General features: G+C 45.3%; 1 long non-coding RNA gene and 6 other non-coding genes across 7 annotated transcripts in view; 6 read left to right on the top strand and 1 right to left on the bottom strand.

Annotated features, from left to right (window-relative positions):
• Nucleotides 1-7,813: 7,813 nt before the first annotated feature.
• LOC124849589 overlaps nt 7,814-12,772 on the bottom strand; it is a 40,524-nt gene continuing 35,565 nt past the window's right edge. The window contains exons 17-20 of the long non-coding RNA XR_007030083.1: nt 11,012-11,087; nt 9,563-9,636; nt 8,829-8,904; nt 7,814-7,849 (exon numbers count right to left, since the gene is read on the bottom strand). This is a non-coding gene — a long non-coding RNA (uncharacterized LOC124849589). The remainder of the gene's footprint in view (nt 7,850-8,828; nt 8,905-9,562; nt 9,637-11,011; nt 11,088-12,772) is intronic.
• trnaa-agc lies at nt 7,959-8,031 on the top strand. The gene has a single exon. It is a non-coding gene; the product is annotated as a tRNA-Ala (tRNA).
• On the top strand, nt 8,224-8,305 carry trnas-gcu. The gene has a single exon. It is a non-coding gene; the product is annotated as a tRNA-Ser (tRNA).
• Nucleotides 9,746-9,818, top strand: trnaa-agc. The gene has a single exon. It is a non-coding gene; the product is annotated as a tRNA-Ala (tRNA).
• On the top strand, nt 10,011-10,092 carry trnas-gcu. Its single transcript has one exon. It is a non-coding gene; the product is annotated as a tRNA-Ser (tRNA).
• Nucleotides 11,930-12,002, top strand: trnaa-agc. Its single transcript has one exon. It is a non-coding gene; the product is annotated as a tRNA-Ala (tRNA).
• trnas-gcu lies at nt 12,195-12,276 on the top strand. Its single transcript has one exon. It is a non-coding gene; the product is annotated as a tRNA-Ser (tRNA).

Genomic DNA, 12,772 nt, shown 5'->3' with positions numbered 1-12,772 from the left:
TGGACTTTCTACTGGACTTTGACACTTGCCTCAGTAATGACCTATTTTATTCTAGTCCTGCTTCTGCCTTTTGTTTCCTGCTATTGTGTCTTTATTGTTGTAAAGATGAAGATGTGGACCCAAGATCAGAATAAAAGGATGAAAAGAAAATTATTTTTTGTGTCTTTATCAGATTTAAACTTGAGCTCAAAAACAGTGAGCAAACAAACACCACTGTCCAATGGGGAAGAGACTGAGATGAATTGAAAGTTACAAGCAGTCAGTGAAGTTACCAAACCTCTAGTGATCCAACTCAAACTTGGGGATCTAATTGAAATTCCTCTGGCTAAGGGGATCCAGGCTTGATTTGATTCTTGACTTGATCTGGAATGAAAGGACGCTGTGGGGTTGCAGAACCATGGAGAGCGACCGATCCATAGTTCCAAGAAGTGGTAGATGTGACATTATAAAACCAACATGTCCCCAGATACCCCTGTGGGGGAAGAGACTTCTCAGAGAACCTCATAGAAATCTCTCTATGAAGGAGGCTCAAGGCTTTACTTGATTCTTGACTTCTGAAGATGTGGAGCTGCAGGACCCTGGACAGTGGCAGCTCCAGAGCTCCAAGCAGGGATTGATGTGACACTTGTAAAAATCCAAATGTTCAACAGGTCTCCAGATACCCATCTTTTGACTTTGATGTTGGTTTGCTGTTGAGTTGAGTTTTGATGAGTATATCATGACTAATTCAAAAGAATTATCCACTTTTCTACCAACAGTTTGTATTTCATACTTTTATTAAATAATCTGATCAATATACTAAAATAGGTTTTGTAGACTAATTATGATATAGGCTTAATGTTACTATTCCTGTGGTAATCTCCTAAATAAACAAAGAAATTATTCTTTCTTTCTGGGAAGAACATGTAAAAGGAAAAAAATAATTTAGTACACATGCTACAATGCCACCACACATGTATGTCCTTCATACACTGTTCGGGTTTTCGGGACACGCACACACACACACACACACACACACACACACACACACACAGTACACCTGCAACATACTTACAATCCAAGCATAGAGAAGCTATCTGCTATTTTCTCGCACTTCAGTCATCCAATCCTCCACAAAAGCGGTAAGTAATTAGTTTTTACAATGTTTCAATATTAATGGTAACTAACTGCTCATGTTGATAATGCTACGATTTGCATTTCGTTTTCAGTGCACCCGCTAACGACAAGCTGGCCATGCACATCTTTGGACTGCTGACGTAAGAAAGTTCCATTCAAGAGTTGGATGAAATGCTTCTTAGCTGCACTGTCATTTTCATGCAGTCCATGCCACTGGAAAATGTTGAGAAGCATTTCACCAACATTCAAGCGATGCTGACAACGATTGGGGTCTCCACTGTTGAAAAGGTGCACTTCACACAATAATGAAGTGAAATTATGCCTTTTGTTAACCAGATTTGAAAATCTCAAATCTCGCATAAGATGTTTGTTTTCCAGGACATCGTAGGTCGCACACCATTCCAAAACCGCTTCAGGGATGTCATGGACAACGCACCCCTCGACAAAGAAGGTGACCTGAATATCACCTATGGAAGGCCATCCAGTTCAGAAACATGTCATCTCTAACACGTGTCATTAACATGTCATTAACACTTGGACAGGTCGACCTCCACTCATGCCTCTTTCCCCTCTCTGACCATAAACTGATACGGTTCACCATCCCTTCTCCCACCCCCCGACCCCGCCTCTTCAGAGAAATCACCTTCCGCAACCTCAAATCCATCGACCCTCACCATCTCTCTGACCTGCTCTCCACCAACCTCCCCCTGGACTCAACCCTCATCTCCCCTGACGATCTCACAAACCACCTAAACTCCATCCTGTCTACTTCCCTTAACACCCTGGCTGTGATGGTCTCGGTTTTTTGTTGCTTCTGTTTTTCCTTTTCTCTCCCCTCCCCTGTGTTTTGTTTCTGCTTCAGGTTATGGCAGGAGGCGTGGCTGGCCTCACAGATGACACACACCTGTCCAGCATCACCAGCAATCACCCTTTCCTCTACTTAAACACGGTCATGACTTAGCCACGCTGCCAGAAGATTCCCTTTGTTTCCCTCCCATGGGGCTTGTGAACTTTTGTGAAAAATTAAAACTTGAAAGCAGTTATTGTCCCTGGTCTCCTGCAATTTCTTCGGTCCTAACCCCAGCTCTAACAGAATCTTCTGGCCATAAAATGGACCCTGCGGAGACCGAACAATTCAAACATGCTTTGTCGACTCAAGGTGCGCTCGTCAGCCAACACGAGGCCACACTGAGGAAAGTCATGGAGGCTCTGCAACAGCTCACTACCAGTGTGACGCAGCTCGATGGCCGGCTGGACCATGTGGCAACTCAGCTCACCAGCGTCATGACCACCGATAGTTTTCCACCTCAATCTACACCACCTGCTGCTCCTCCTGGTTCTCAGTCTCTCCTGCCTCGTGAGCCCTTCATCCCGATCCCTGCCAGGTACTCCGGTGACCTAGGTACTTGCTCCCAGTTCCTACACCAGTGTTCACTGGTTTTCAGTAAGCAACCAGCTACTTATGCTACAGATCAATCAAAAACAGCTTTTATTATGAGTCTGTGTTCTGATAAAGCCTCTGCCTGGGCATTAGCTTTCTCCCAACACAACCCTGTTTTGTGCTCAGACTACTCAGCTTTCACTTCGGAGATGCGAAGGGTTTTTGATCATCCCGTTAAGGGTACAGAAGCAGTCAGCCAGTTATTGTCCTTGAACCAGGGTAGAAACTCAGTTTCCCAGTATGCACTGGACTTCCGCATTTTAGCTGCTGAGTGTGGGTGGGATCAGGCAGCTTTACAGGCGGTATTTTTAAAGGGACTCTCTGAAGAAGTAAAGGATGAGCTAGCCACTAGAGATGAAACTACATCCCTAGAAGAACTCATTAAACTAGCCACCCGACTAGATAACAGACTCAGGGAAAGACAAAGGGAGAAGGCTGAGGGTCGGAGAGCCAGGTCCTTCTCCTCCTCAACTTCTAGGCCCCACCAGCAGCTACCAACCCCTTTGAGAGACTTCAGTGGTAACCTTGAAGCCACTTCACATCCACCAGCCAATTCTGAGGAGCCCATGCAGCTGGGACGAGCTAGGCTGACTCCAGCTGAGAGACAACGTCGCTTCCACCTCGGCCTGTGTTTCTACTGTGGCCAGGAAGGATATCCCATGGCCAAGTGTCCAGTTCGACCAAAAGGGGAGGCTCATCAGCCAGCAGGGGGGCGTTGGTGAGCCATACTTCCCTAACCTCAACCCCCTCAAAAAGCAAGAGGATCCAAGTCCAAGGTATGCTACGCTGGGCACATGACACCTTGCCCATTCAAGTTCTGATAGACTCTGGTGCAGACGATAATTTCATTGACAATGAACTTGTTAGCCAGGCTAATATTCCCACTATAGCTCTTTCAAAACCCAAGGAGGTTCTAGCTCTTGATGGAAAGCTATTAGACAGAGTTACCCATCGTACTGAACCCATTTCCCTAACTCTCTCTGGCAATCAACACAAGCTGATAGCAATGTATGTAATTTCCTCACCCATGTCTCCTGTTGTAATTGGGCTACCTTGGCTTGAGATTCACAATCCACATATTGACTGGTCCACGGCCTCCATAGTTAACTGGAGTGTTTTTTGTCATGCTAACTGTCTACGTTCAGCCATACCCACCAGAGTTCCCAGCTCTCCAAGCCTCCCAGAGGAGATTGATTTATCAGCTGTCCCCAGTGAGTATCATGACCTCAAGCAGGGGTTCAGCAAGGACAAGGCACTCTCGTTGCCCCCTCATAGACCTTATGATTGTGCTATTGACTTACTCCCTGGTTCTCCTCTCCCTTCAAAGAAACTCTACAACCTCTCCAAGCCTGAGAGAGAAACCATGGAGACGTACATCCAGGACTCCCTGGCGACCGGCCTCATTCGCCCCTCATCGTCCCCTGTGGGGGCCGTGTCTTTCTTTGTTGAAAAGAAGGACGGATCTCTGCGACCTTGTATAGACTACACAGGTTTGAATGCAATCACAATTAAGAACAAGTATCCTCTACCACTTATTGACTCAGCTTTTGCCCCCCTCCATGACTCTGTGATTTTCACCAAATTGGACTTGAGAAATGCTTACCACTTGGTGAGAATTAAGGAGGGGAATGAGTGGAAGACTGCTTTTAATACTCACCTTGGCCACTTTGAGTACCAGGTAATGCCTTTTGGACTAATTAACGCTCCTGCAGTGTTTCAAGCACTGATTAATGATGTTCTGCGAGACATGTTGAATAGATTTGTTTTTGTGTATCTTGATGACATTTTGATTTTCTCCAAGAATGTAAAGGAACATGTGTTGCATGTCAGAACACTGTTGCAGAGGCTAATGGAGAACAAGCTTTATGTTAAAGCAGAAAAATGTGAATTCAATGTCTCAACTGTTACTTTCCTGGGTTTTATCATTGACCAAGGCCAATTAAAACCTGATCCAGCCAAAATCAAAGCTGTCATGGAGTGGCCGGTTCCTACCACTCGCAAACTCCTCCAGAGGTTCTTGGGGTTTGCAAACTTCTACAGACGATTTATTAAAAACTATAGCAGGTTGGCAGCTCCACTCACTCAGTTGACTTCAATAAAGAAGGCTTTTGTGTGGTCCTCAGCGGCACAGGCTGCTTTCAATATCCTCAAGGAAAAGTTTTCTAGTGCCCCTGTTCTAGTACACCCTGACCCAGGTCTGCAGTTCATCGTGGAGGTCGACGCCTCGGACTCAGGCGATCTCCAGACGACCACAAGCTCCACCCCTGTGCTTTCTTCTCCAGACGCCTCTCTCCAGCTGAGCAGAATTATGATGTAGGGAACCGGGAGCTGCTAGCAGTCGTGTTGGCCCTGCAAGACCTTGCATATTTACGCTCTGCTCGTAGGCTGAACCCTCGTCAGGCACGGTGGGCACTTTTCCTAGGAAGATTCAACTTCACTCTTACCTACCGCCCTGGTTCCCGAAACACCAAGCCTGATGCCTTGTCCCGCCACTTCACGTCCCCAGTTGAGGAGGCTCCTGTGGAAACCATTGTCCCGTCCTCCTGTGTGATTCGAGCAGCCAGGTGGGAGGCTGAGCAGGAAGTAGAGGATGCTCTCCGCGGGCATTATATTCCGGAGCACTGCCCAGAAGGTAAGCTTTCGTTCCACCCTTGGTGAGGTCGTCTGTGCTCCAGTGGTGTCATTCGTCCAAACTGGCCTGCCATCCTGGATACCATAGGACGCTAGGTCTGCTTCAGCAGAGATTCTGGTGGCCGTCCATGTCTACTGACACCCGAGAACTTGTCTCCGCCTGCTCTGACTGTGCTCGCAGCAAGTCATCTCACCGTGCTCCAGCTGGTCTCCTCCGGCCCTTGACGATACCTCATCGCCCCTGGTCGCACGTTGCTGTGGATTTTATTACTGGCTTACCCCCATCAGATGGTAATACAGTTATTCTTACCCTTGTCGATCGTTTTTCCAAGTCAGTCCATTTTGTACCTCTGCCTAAACTCCCCTCAGCATTAGAAACTGCCAACCTTCTTGTGCTTCATTTGTTTCGTCTCCATGGTATCCCCCAGGACATTGTTTCTGACCGGGGTCCCCAGTTTGCCTCCCAAGTCTGGAAAGCTTTCTGTCATGCTCTGGGAGCTTCAGCCAGCCTCTCGTCCGGTTACCACCCACAAACCAATAGTCAGACGGAACGAGCCAACCAGGACCTGGGGGCATCCCTACGATGTGTGGCATCTCGTCTTCCAGCCTCTTGGTCAACTCACCTGCCTTGGATTGAATACGCCCACAACTCCCTGGTTAGCACTGCCACAGGTATGTCCCCGTTCATGGTCTCCCAGGGTTATCAACCTCCTCTATTTCCAAGTCAGGAGTCTGAAGTTGCAGTCCCCTCAGTCCAGGCCCATCTACGCCATGCCCGCCGTGTCTGGCGAGAAGCCCGAGCAGCTTTGACACGGACAGCTACTAGAAACCAACGATTGGCAGATCGACATCGGACCCCTGCTCCGAATTACCAGGTTGGGCAAGAGGTTTGGCTCTCGTCACGTGACCTCCCTCTTCAGACTGATTCACGCAAACTAGCTCCCAAGTACATCGGGCCATACGTCATTGAACGCATCATTAACCCTAGTGTCGTTAGGCTTAGACTTCCTCCCGCTTTGAGGGTGCATCCTGCCTTCCATGTGTCTCTGCTCAAACCCGTCATTAGGAGCCCCCTGAGCCCTCCGGCCGAGCCCCCCCCCGGCTCATTGACGGTCATCCTGCTTTTCCGCCCACCGCCTGCTGGATGCGCGCAGGCAGGGCCGTGGTTTCCAGTACCTCGTAGACTGGGAGAATCAGTTTCATTGGCAAAAACATTGACTGCCCTACCTTTGCAAACTGATCTGTTAATTTTTTCTGGAAATGTTGTCTTCCTCATTGGGCCTTACATAAACAGGGCACTTTGTCCTATAATGAAAACAACATGGGGAATCAGCTGAAATGGTCGAGCGCTCGCTTAGCATGTGAGAGGTAGTGGGATCGATGCCCAAAATCTCCAAGGAACATTTCATCAAATCAGACTTGGACTTAATCCTGAGTCCAAGAAATACCAAACAAACGGCTCCACACAACTCTGACTCAACGAGGTAAAAATGAAATATATATTGTTTTTAATTTTTTTTCTGCAAAGGGCAATTTACTCTTCCAGTATTAAACTACCATTTTTCCGTATTGTTCTGGCTTGAAGGCCACATTAAATTCCTGAATGTCCTGAATGCACCCACGTTCTCCAAGAGAAAGTGTAAGCATTGTGTGCCTTTATCGTCAAGCCTTTCTACACCAGCACAATGGACGAAATAAGTCAGTGTTTCATTGTACAGATGGTCCTCAGAGGGTCAATGTTACACTTAGGGGAAAAAGCACCACTGAGGAATGATAGCGTTGTTGCACTTTGTCTGTCCTTCTTCATGACAACTGCAAGTCAGATTATTTTAGAATAAGCCGTTCTCATTACCTTTGGTTCCTTTCAGTTGCTGGAAGCGCAAGACAAGACCCTTGTCAATGCCATGGACTGTGAATCCTTTGTGCGTCTGTAAGGAGAAAGCATATTCATTTTTCTGGAGGGTGCGGCCAATTTCAGGACAGAAAACATATGCTGAATAGGTTGGGAAAGTGTTGCTACAGATGGCACAGTTAAAGAGGGGGAATTAGCTTAAATGGTAGAGCGCTCGCTTTGCATGTGAGAGGTAGTTGGATCGATGCCCACATTCTCCAGTAAATCTTTAACCCTGATCAGCACTCTTTGAGTAGTTTGTCCTGAGTCGAGGAGTTGTCAAGGAAACGGCTCCAGAAAACTTGACGACTCGACAAGGGACGAGTTAAAAACCAAACATAAATTGCTGCAAAGGGCTATTTAATCTTCCGGTATTAAACTACCACTTTCCCGTATTTTTCTGTCTCTAAGGCCACATTAAGTTCCTGAATGTTCTGAATGCACCCACGTTCTCCGAGAGACTTTCATTTCTAGCAGTAAAGTGTAAGCATTATGTGCCTTTAACGTCAAGCCTTTCTACACCAGCACAATGGACGAAATAAGTCAGTGTTTCATTGTACAGATGGTCCTCAGAGGGTCAATGTTACACTTAGGGGAAACAGCACCACTGAGGAATGATAGCGTTGTTGCACTTTGTCTGTCCTTCTTCATGACAACTGCAAGTCAGATTATTTTAGAATAAGCCATTCTCATTACCTTTGGTTGCTTTCAGTTGCTGGAAGCGCAAGACAAGACCCTTGTCAATGAGGTGGACTGTGAACTCTGTGTGTCTGTAAGGAGAAAGTATATTCATTTTCCTGCAAAAAAATTGGGCCCTACATAAACGCGGCACTTTGTCCGCGCCATTGCCTTGCTACATTGCTATAATGAACAAAACATGGGGAATTAGCTCAAATGGTAGAGCGCTCGCTTAGCATGCGAGAGGTAGTGGGATCGATGCCCACATTCTCCAGTAAATCTTTAATCCTGTGTCTGTCCTCGTCACAGAAATCCAATGTCTTCTAACTGAACAAGAAAAACATCACATCCCAGTATTGTAACTGTGTTAAAACCAATATCATAAATGACATGGATTCCTTCACTTTTTCAAAGTTGTACCCCAATTATTTAGATTTGAAAATCCATTGCATATTACCAATAATACGACGAGGTGGCCGAGTGGTTAAGGCGATGGACTGCTAATCCATTGTGCTCTGCACGCGTGGGTTCGAATCCCATCCTCGTCGGCATGGAGAATACTCTGCTCGGTCAAGTTTCCTTGACGACTTCCTGTCTGATAACTGATCAGATCTGTTAAGTAGTTGGAAATGTTCTTGTCCTTATTCACCCCTTACTGAACAATTCGGTTTGTACCAATGCAAAACTACTCTGAACTTACACTGATGGGATCGAATCGTTGAGTAATTACTTACTTGGCTCCATCGTAACAACTATCTTTAAATCAGTTTCATTGGCAAAAACATTGACTGCCCTACCTTTGCAAACTGATCTGTTAATTTTTTTCAGGAAATGTTCTCTTCCTCATTGGGCCTTACATAAACGGGGCACTTTGTCCGCGCCATTGACTTGCTACATTGCTGTAATGGACGAAATAAGTCAGTGTTTCATTGTACAGATGGTCCTCAGAGGGTCAATGTTACACTTAGGGGAAAAAGCACCACTGAGGAATGATAGCGTTGTTGCACTTTGTCTGTCCTTCTTCATGACAACTGCAAGTCAGATTATTTTAGAATAAGCCGTTCTCATTACCTTTGGTTCCTTTCAGTTGCTGGAAGCGCAAGACAAGACCCTTGTCAATGCCGTGGACTGTGAATCCTTTGTGCGTCTGTAAGGAGAAAGCATATTCATTTTTCTGGAGGGTGCGGCCAATTTCAGGACAGGAGACATATGCTGAATAGGTTGGGAAAGTGTTGCTACAGACGGCACAGTTTAAGAGGGGGAATTAGCTCAAATGGTAGAGCGCTCGCTTCGCATGTGAGAGGTAGTGGGATCGATGCCCACATTCTCCAGTAAATCTTTAACCCTGATCAGCACTCTTTGAGTAGTTTGTCCTGAGTCGAGGAGTTGTCAAGGAAACGGCTCCAGGAAACTTGACGACTCGACAAGGGACGAGTTAAAAACCAAACATAAATTGCTGCAAAGGGCTATTTAATCTTCCGGTATTAAACTACCACTTTCCGTGTTTTTCTGGCTCTAAGGCCACATTAAGTTCCTGAATGTCCTGAATGCACCCACGTTCTCCGAGAGACTTTCATTTCTAGCAGTAAAGTGTAAGCATTGTGTGCCTTTAACGTCAAGCCTTTCTACACCAGCACAATGGACGAAATAAGTCAGTGTTTCATTGTACAGATGGTCCTCAGAGGGTCAATGTTACACTTAGGGGAAACAGCACCACTGAGGAATGATAGCGTTGTTGCACTTTGTCTGTCCTTCTTCATGACAACTGCAAGTCAGATTATTTTAGAATAAGCCATTCTCATTACCTTTGGTTGCTTTCAGTTGCTGGAAGCGCAAGAGAAGACCCTTGTCAATGAGGTGGACTGTGAACTCTGTGCGTCTGTAAGGAGAAAGTATATTCATTTTCCTGCAAAAAAATTGGGCCCTACATAAACGCGGCACTTTGTCCGCGCCATTGACTTGCTACATTGCTATAATGAACAAAACATGGGGAATTAGCTCAAATGGTAGAGCGCTCGCTTAGCATGCGAGAGGTAGTGGGATCGATGCCCACATTCTCCAGTAAATCTTTAATCCTGTGTCTGTCCTCGTCACAGAAATCCAATGTCTTCTACCTGAACAAGAAACACATCACATCCCAGTATTGTAACTGTGTTAAAACCAATATCATAAATGACATGGATTCCTTCACTTTTTCAAAGTTGTACCCCAATTATTTAGATTTGAAAATCCATTGCATATTACCAATAATACGACGAGGTGGCCGAGTGGTTAAGGCGATGGACTGCTAATCCATTGTGCTCTGCACGCGTGGGTTCGAATCCCATCCTCGTCGGCATGGAGAATACTCTGCTCGGTCAAGTTTCCTTGACGACTTCCTGTCTGATAACTGATCAGATCTGTTAAGTAGTTGGAAATGTTCTTGTCCTTATTCACCCCTTCAAATTACTGAACAATTCGGTTTGTACCAATGCAAAACTACTCTGAAGCAATGTCGTTGCGGCTTACACTGATGGGATCGAATCGCTAAGTAATTACTTACTTGGCTCCATCGTAACAACTATCTTTGAATCAGTTTCATTGGCAAAAACATTGTCTGCCCTACCTTTGCAAACTGATCTGTTAATTTTTTTCAGGAAATGTTCTCTTCCTCATTGGGCCTTACATAAACGGGGCACTTTGTCCGCGCCATTGACTTGCTACATTGCTATAATGAAAACAACATGGGGAATCAGCTGAAGTGGTCGAGCGCTCGCTTAGCATGTGAGAGGTAGTGGGATCGATGCCCAAAATCTCCAAGGAACATTTCATCAAATCAGACTTGGACTTAATCCTGAGTCCAAGAAATACCAAACAAACGGCTCCACACAACTCTGACTCAACGAGGTAAAAATGAAATATAAATTGTTTTTAATTTTTTTTCTGCAAAGGGCAATTTACTCTTCCAGTATTAAACTACCATTTTTCCGTATTGTTCTGGCTTGAAGGCCATATTAAATTCCTGAATGTCCTGAATGCACCCACGTTCTCCAAGAGAAAGTGTAAGCATTGTGTGCCTTTATCGTCAAGCCTTTCTACACCAGCACAATGGACGAAATAAGTCAGTGTTTCATTGTACAGATGGTCCTCAGAGGGTCAATGTTACACTTAGGGGAAAAAGCACCACTGAGGAATGATAGCGTTGTTGCACTTTGTCTGTCCTTCTTCATGACAACTGCAAGTCAGATTATTTTAGAATAAGCCGTTCTCATTACCTTTGGTTCCTTTCAGTTGCTGGAAGCGCAAGACAAGACCCTTGTCAATGCCATGGACTGTGAATCCTTTGTGCGTCTGTAAGGAGAAAGCATATTCATTTTTCTGGAGGGTGCGGCCAATTTCAGGACAGAAAACATATGCTGAATAGGTTGGGAAAGTGTTGCTACAGATGGCACAGTTAAAGAGGGGGAATTAGCTTAAATGGTAGAGCGCTCGCTTTGCATGTGAGAGGTAGTTGGATCGATGCCCACATTCTCCAGTAAATCTTTAACCCTGATCAGCACTCTTTGAGTAGTTTGTCCTGAGTCGAGGAGTTGTCAAGGAAACGGCTCCAGAAAACTTGACGACTCGACAAGGGACGAGTTAAAAACCAAACATAAATTGCTGCAAAGGGCTATTTAATCTTCCGGTATTAAACTACCACTTTCCCGTATTTTTCTGTCTCTAAGGCCACATTAAGTTCCTGAATGTTCTGAATGCACCCACGTTCTCCGAGAGACTTTCATTTCTAGCAGTAAAGTGTAAGCATTATGTGCCTTTAACGTCAAGCCTTTCTACACCAGCACAATGGACGAAATAAGTCAGTGTTTCATTGTACAGATGGTCCTCAGAGGGTCAATGTTACACTTAGGGGAAACAGCACCACTGAGGAATGATAGCGTTGTTGCACTTTGTCTGTCCTTCTTCATGACAACTGCAAGTCAGATTATTTTAGAATAAGCCATTCTCATTACCTTTGGTTGCTTTCAGTTGCTGGAAGCGCAAGACAAGACCCTTGTCAATGAGGTGGACTGTGAACTCTGTGTGTCTGTAAGGAGAAAGTATATTCATTTTCCTGCAAAAAAATTGGGCCCTACATAAACGCGGCACTTTGTCCGCGCCATTGCCTTGCTACATTGCTATAATGAACAAAACATGGGGAATTAGCTCAAATGGTAGAGCGCTCGCTTAGCATGCGAGAGGTAGTGGGTTCGATGCCCACATTCTCCAGTAAATCTTTAATCCTGTGTCTGTCCTCGTCACAGAAATCCAATGTCTTCTAACTGAACAAGAAAAACATCACATCCCAGTATTGTAACTGTGTTAAAACCAATATCATAAATGACATGGATTCCTTCACTTTTTCAAAGTTGTACCCCAATTATTTAGATTTGAAAATCCATTGCATATTACCAATAATACGACGAGGTGGCCGAGTGGTTAAGGCGATGGACTGCTAATCCATTGTGCTCTGCACGCGTGGGTTCGAATCCCATCCTCGTCGGCATGGAGAATACTCTGCTCGGTCAAGTTTCCTTGACGACTTCCTGTCTGATAACTGATCAGATCTGTTAAGTAGTTGGAAATGTTCTTGTCCTTATTCACCCCTTCAAATTACTGAACAATTCGGTTTGTACCAATGCAAAACTACTCTGAAGCAATGTCGTTGCGGCTTACACTGATGGGATCGAATCGCTAAGTAATTACTTACTTGGCTCCATCGTAACAACTATCTTTGAATCAGTTTCATTGGCAAAAACATTGTCTGCCCTACCTTTGCAAACTGATCTGTTAATTTTTTTCAGGAAATGTTCTCTTCCTCATTGGGCCTTACATAAACGGGGCACTTTGTCCGCGCCATTGACTTGCTACATTGCTATAATGAAAACAACATGGGGAATCAGCTGAAGTGGTCGAGCGCTCGCTTAGCATGTGAGAGGTAGTGGGATCGATGCCCAAAATCTCCAAGGAACATTTCATCAAATCAGACTTGGACTTAA

This window comes from Scophthalmus maximus, chromosome 18, assembly GCF_022379125.1.
Source record: "Scophthalmus maximus strain ysfricsl-2021 chromosome 18, ASM2237912v1, whole genome shotgun sequence".
NCBI lineage: Eukaryota > Metazoa > Chordata > Actinopteri > Pleuronectiformes > Scophthalmidae > Scophthalmus > Scophthalmus maximus.
Note: the sequence above shows the minus strand (reverse complement) of the source record. Positions and strands in the feature narration are given on the sequence as shown.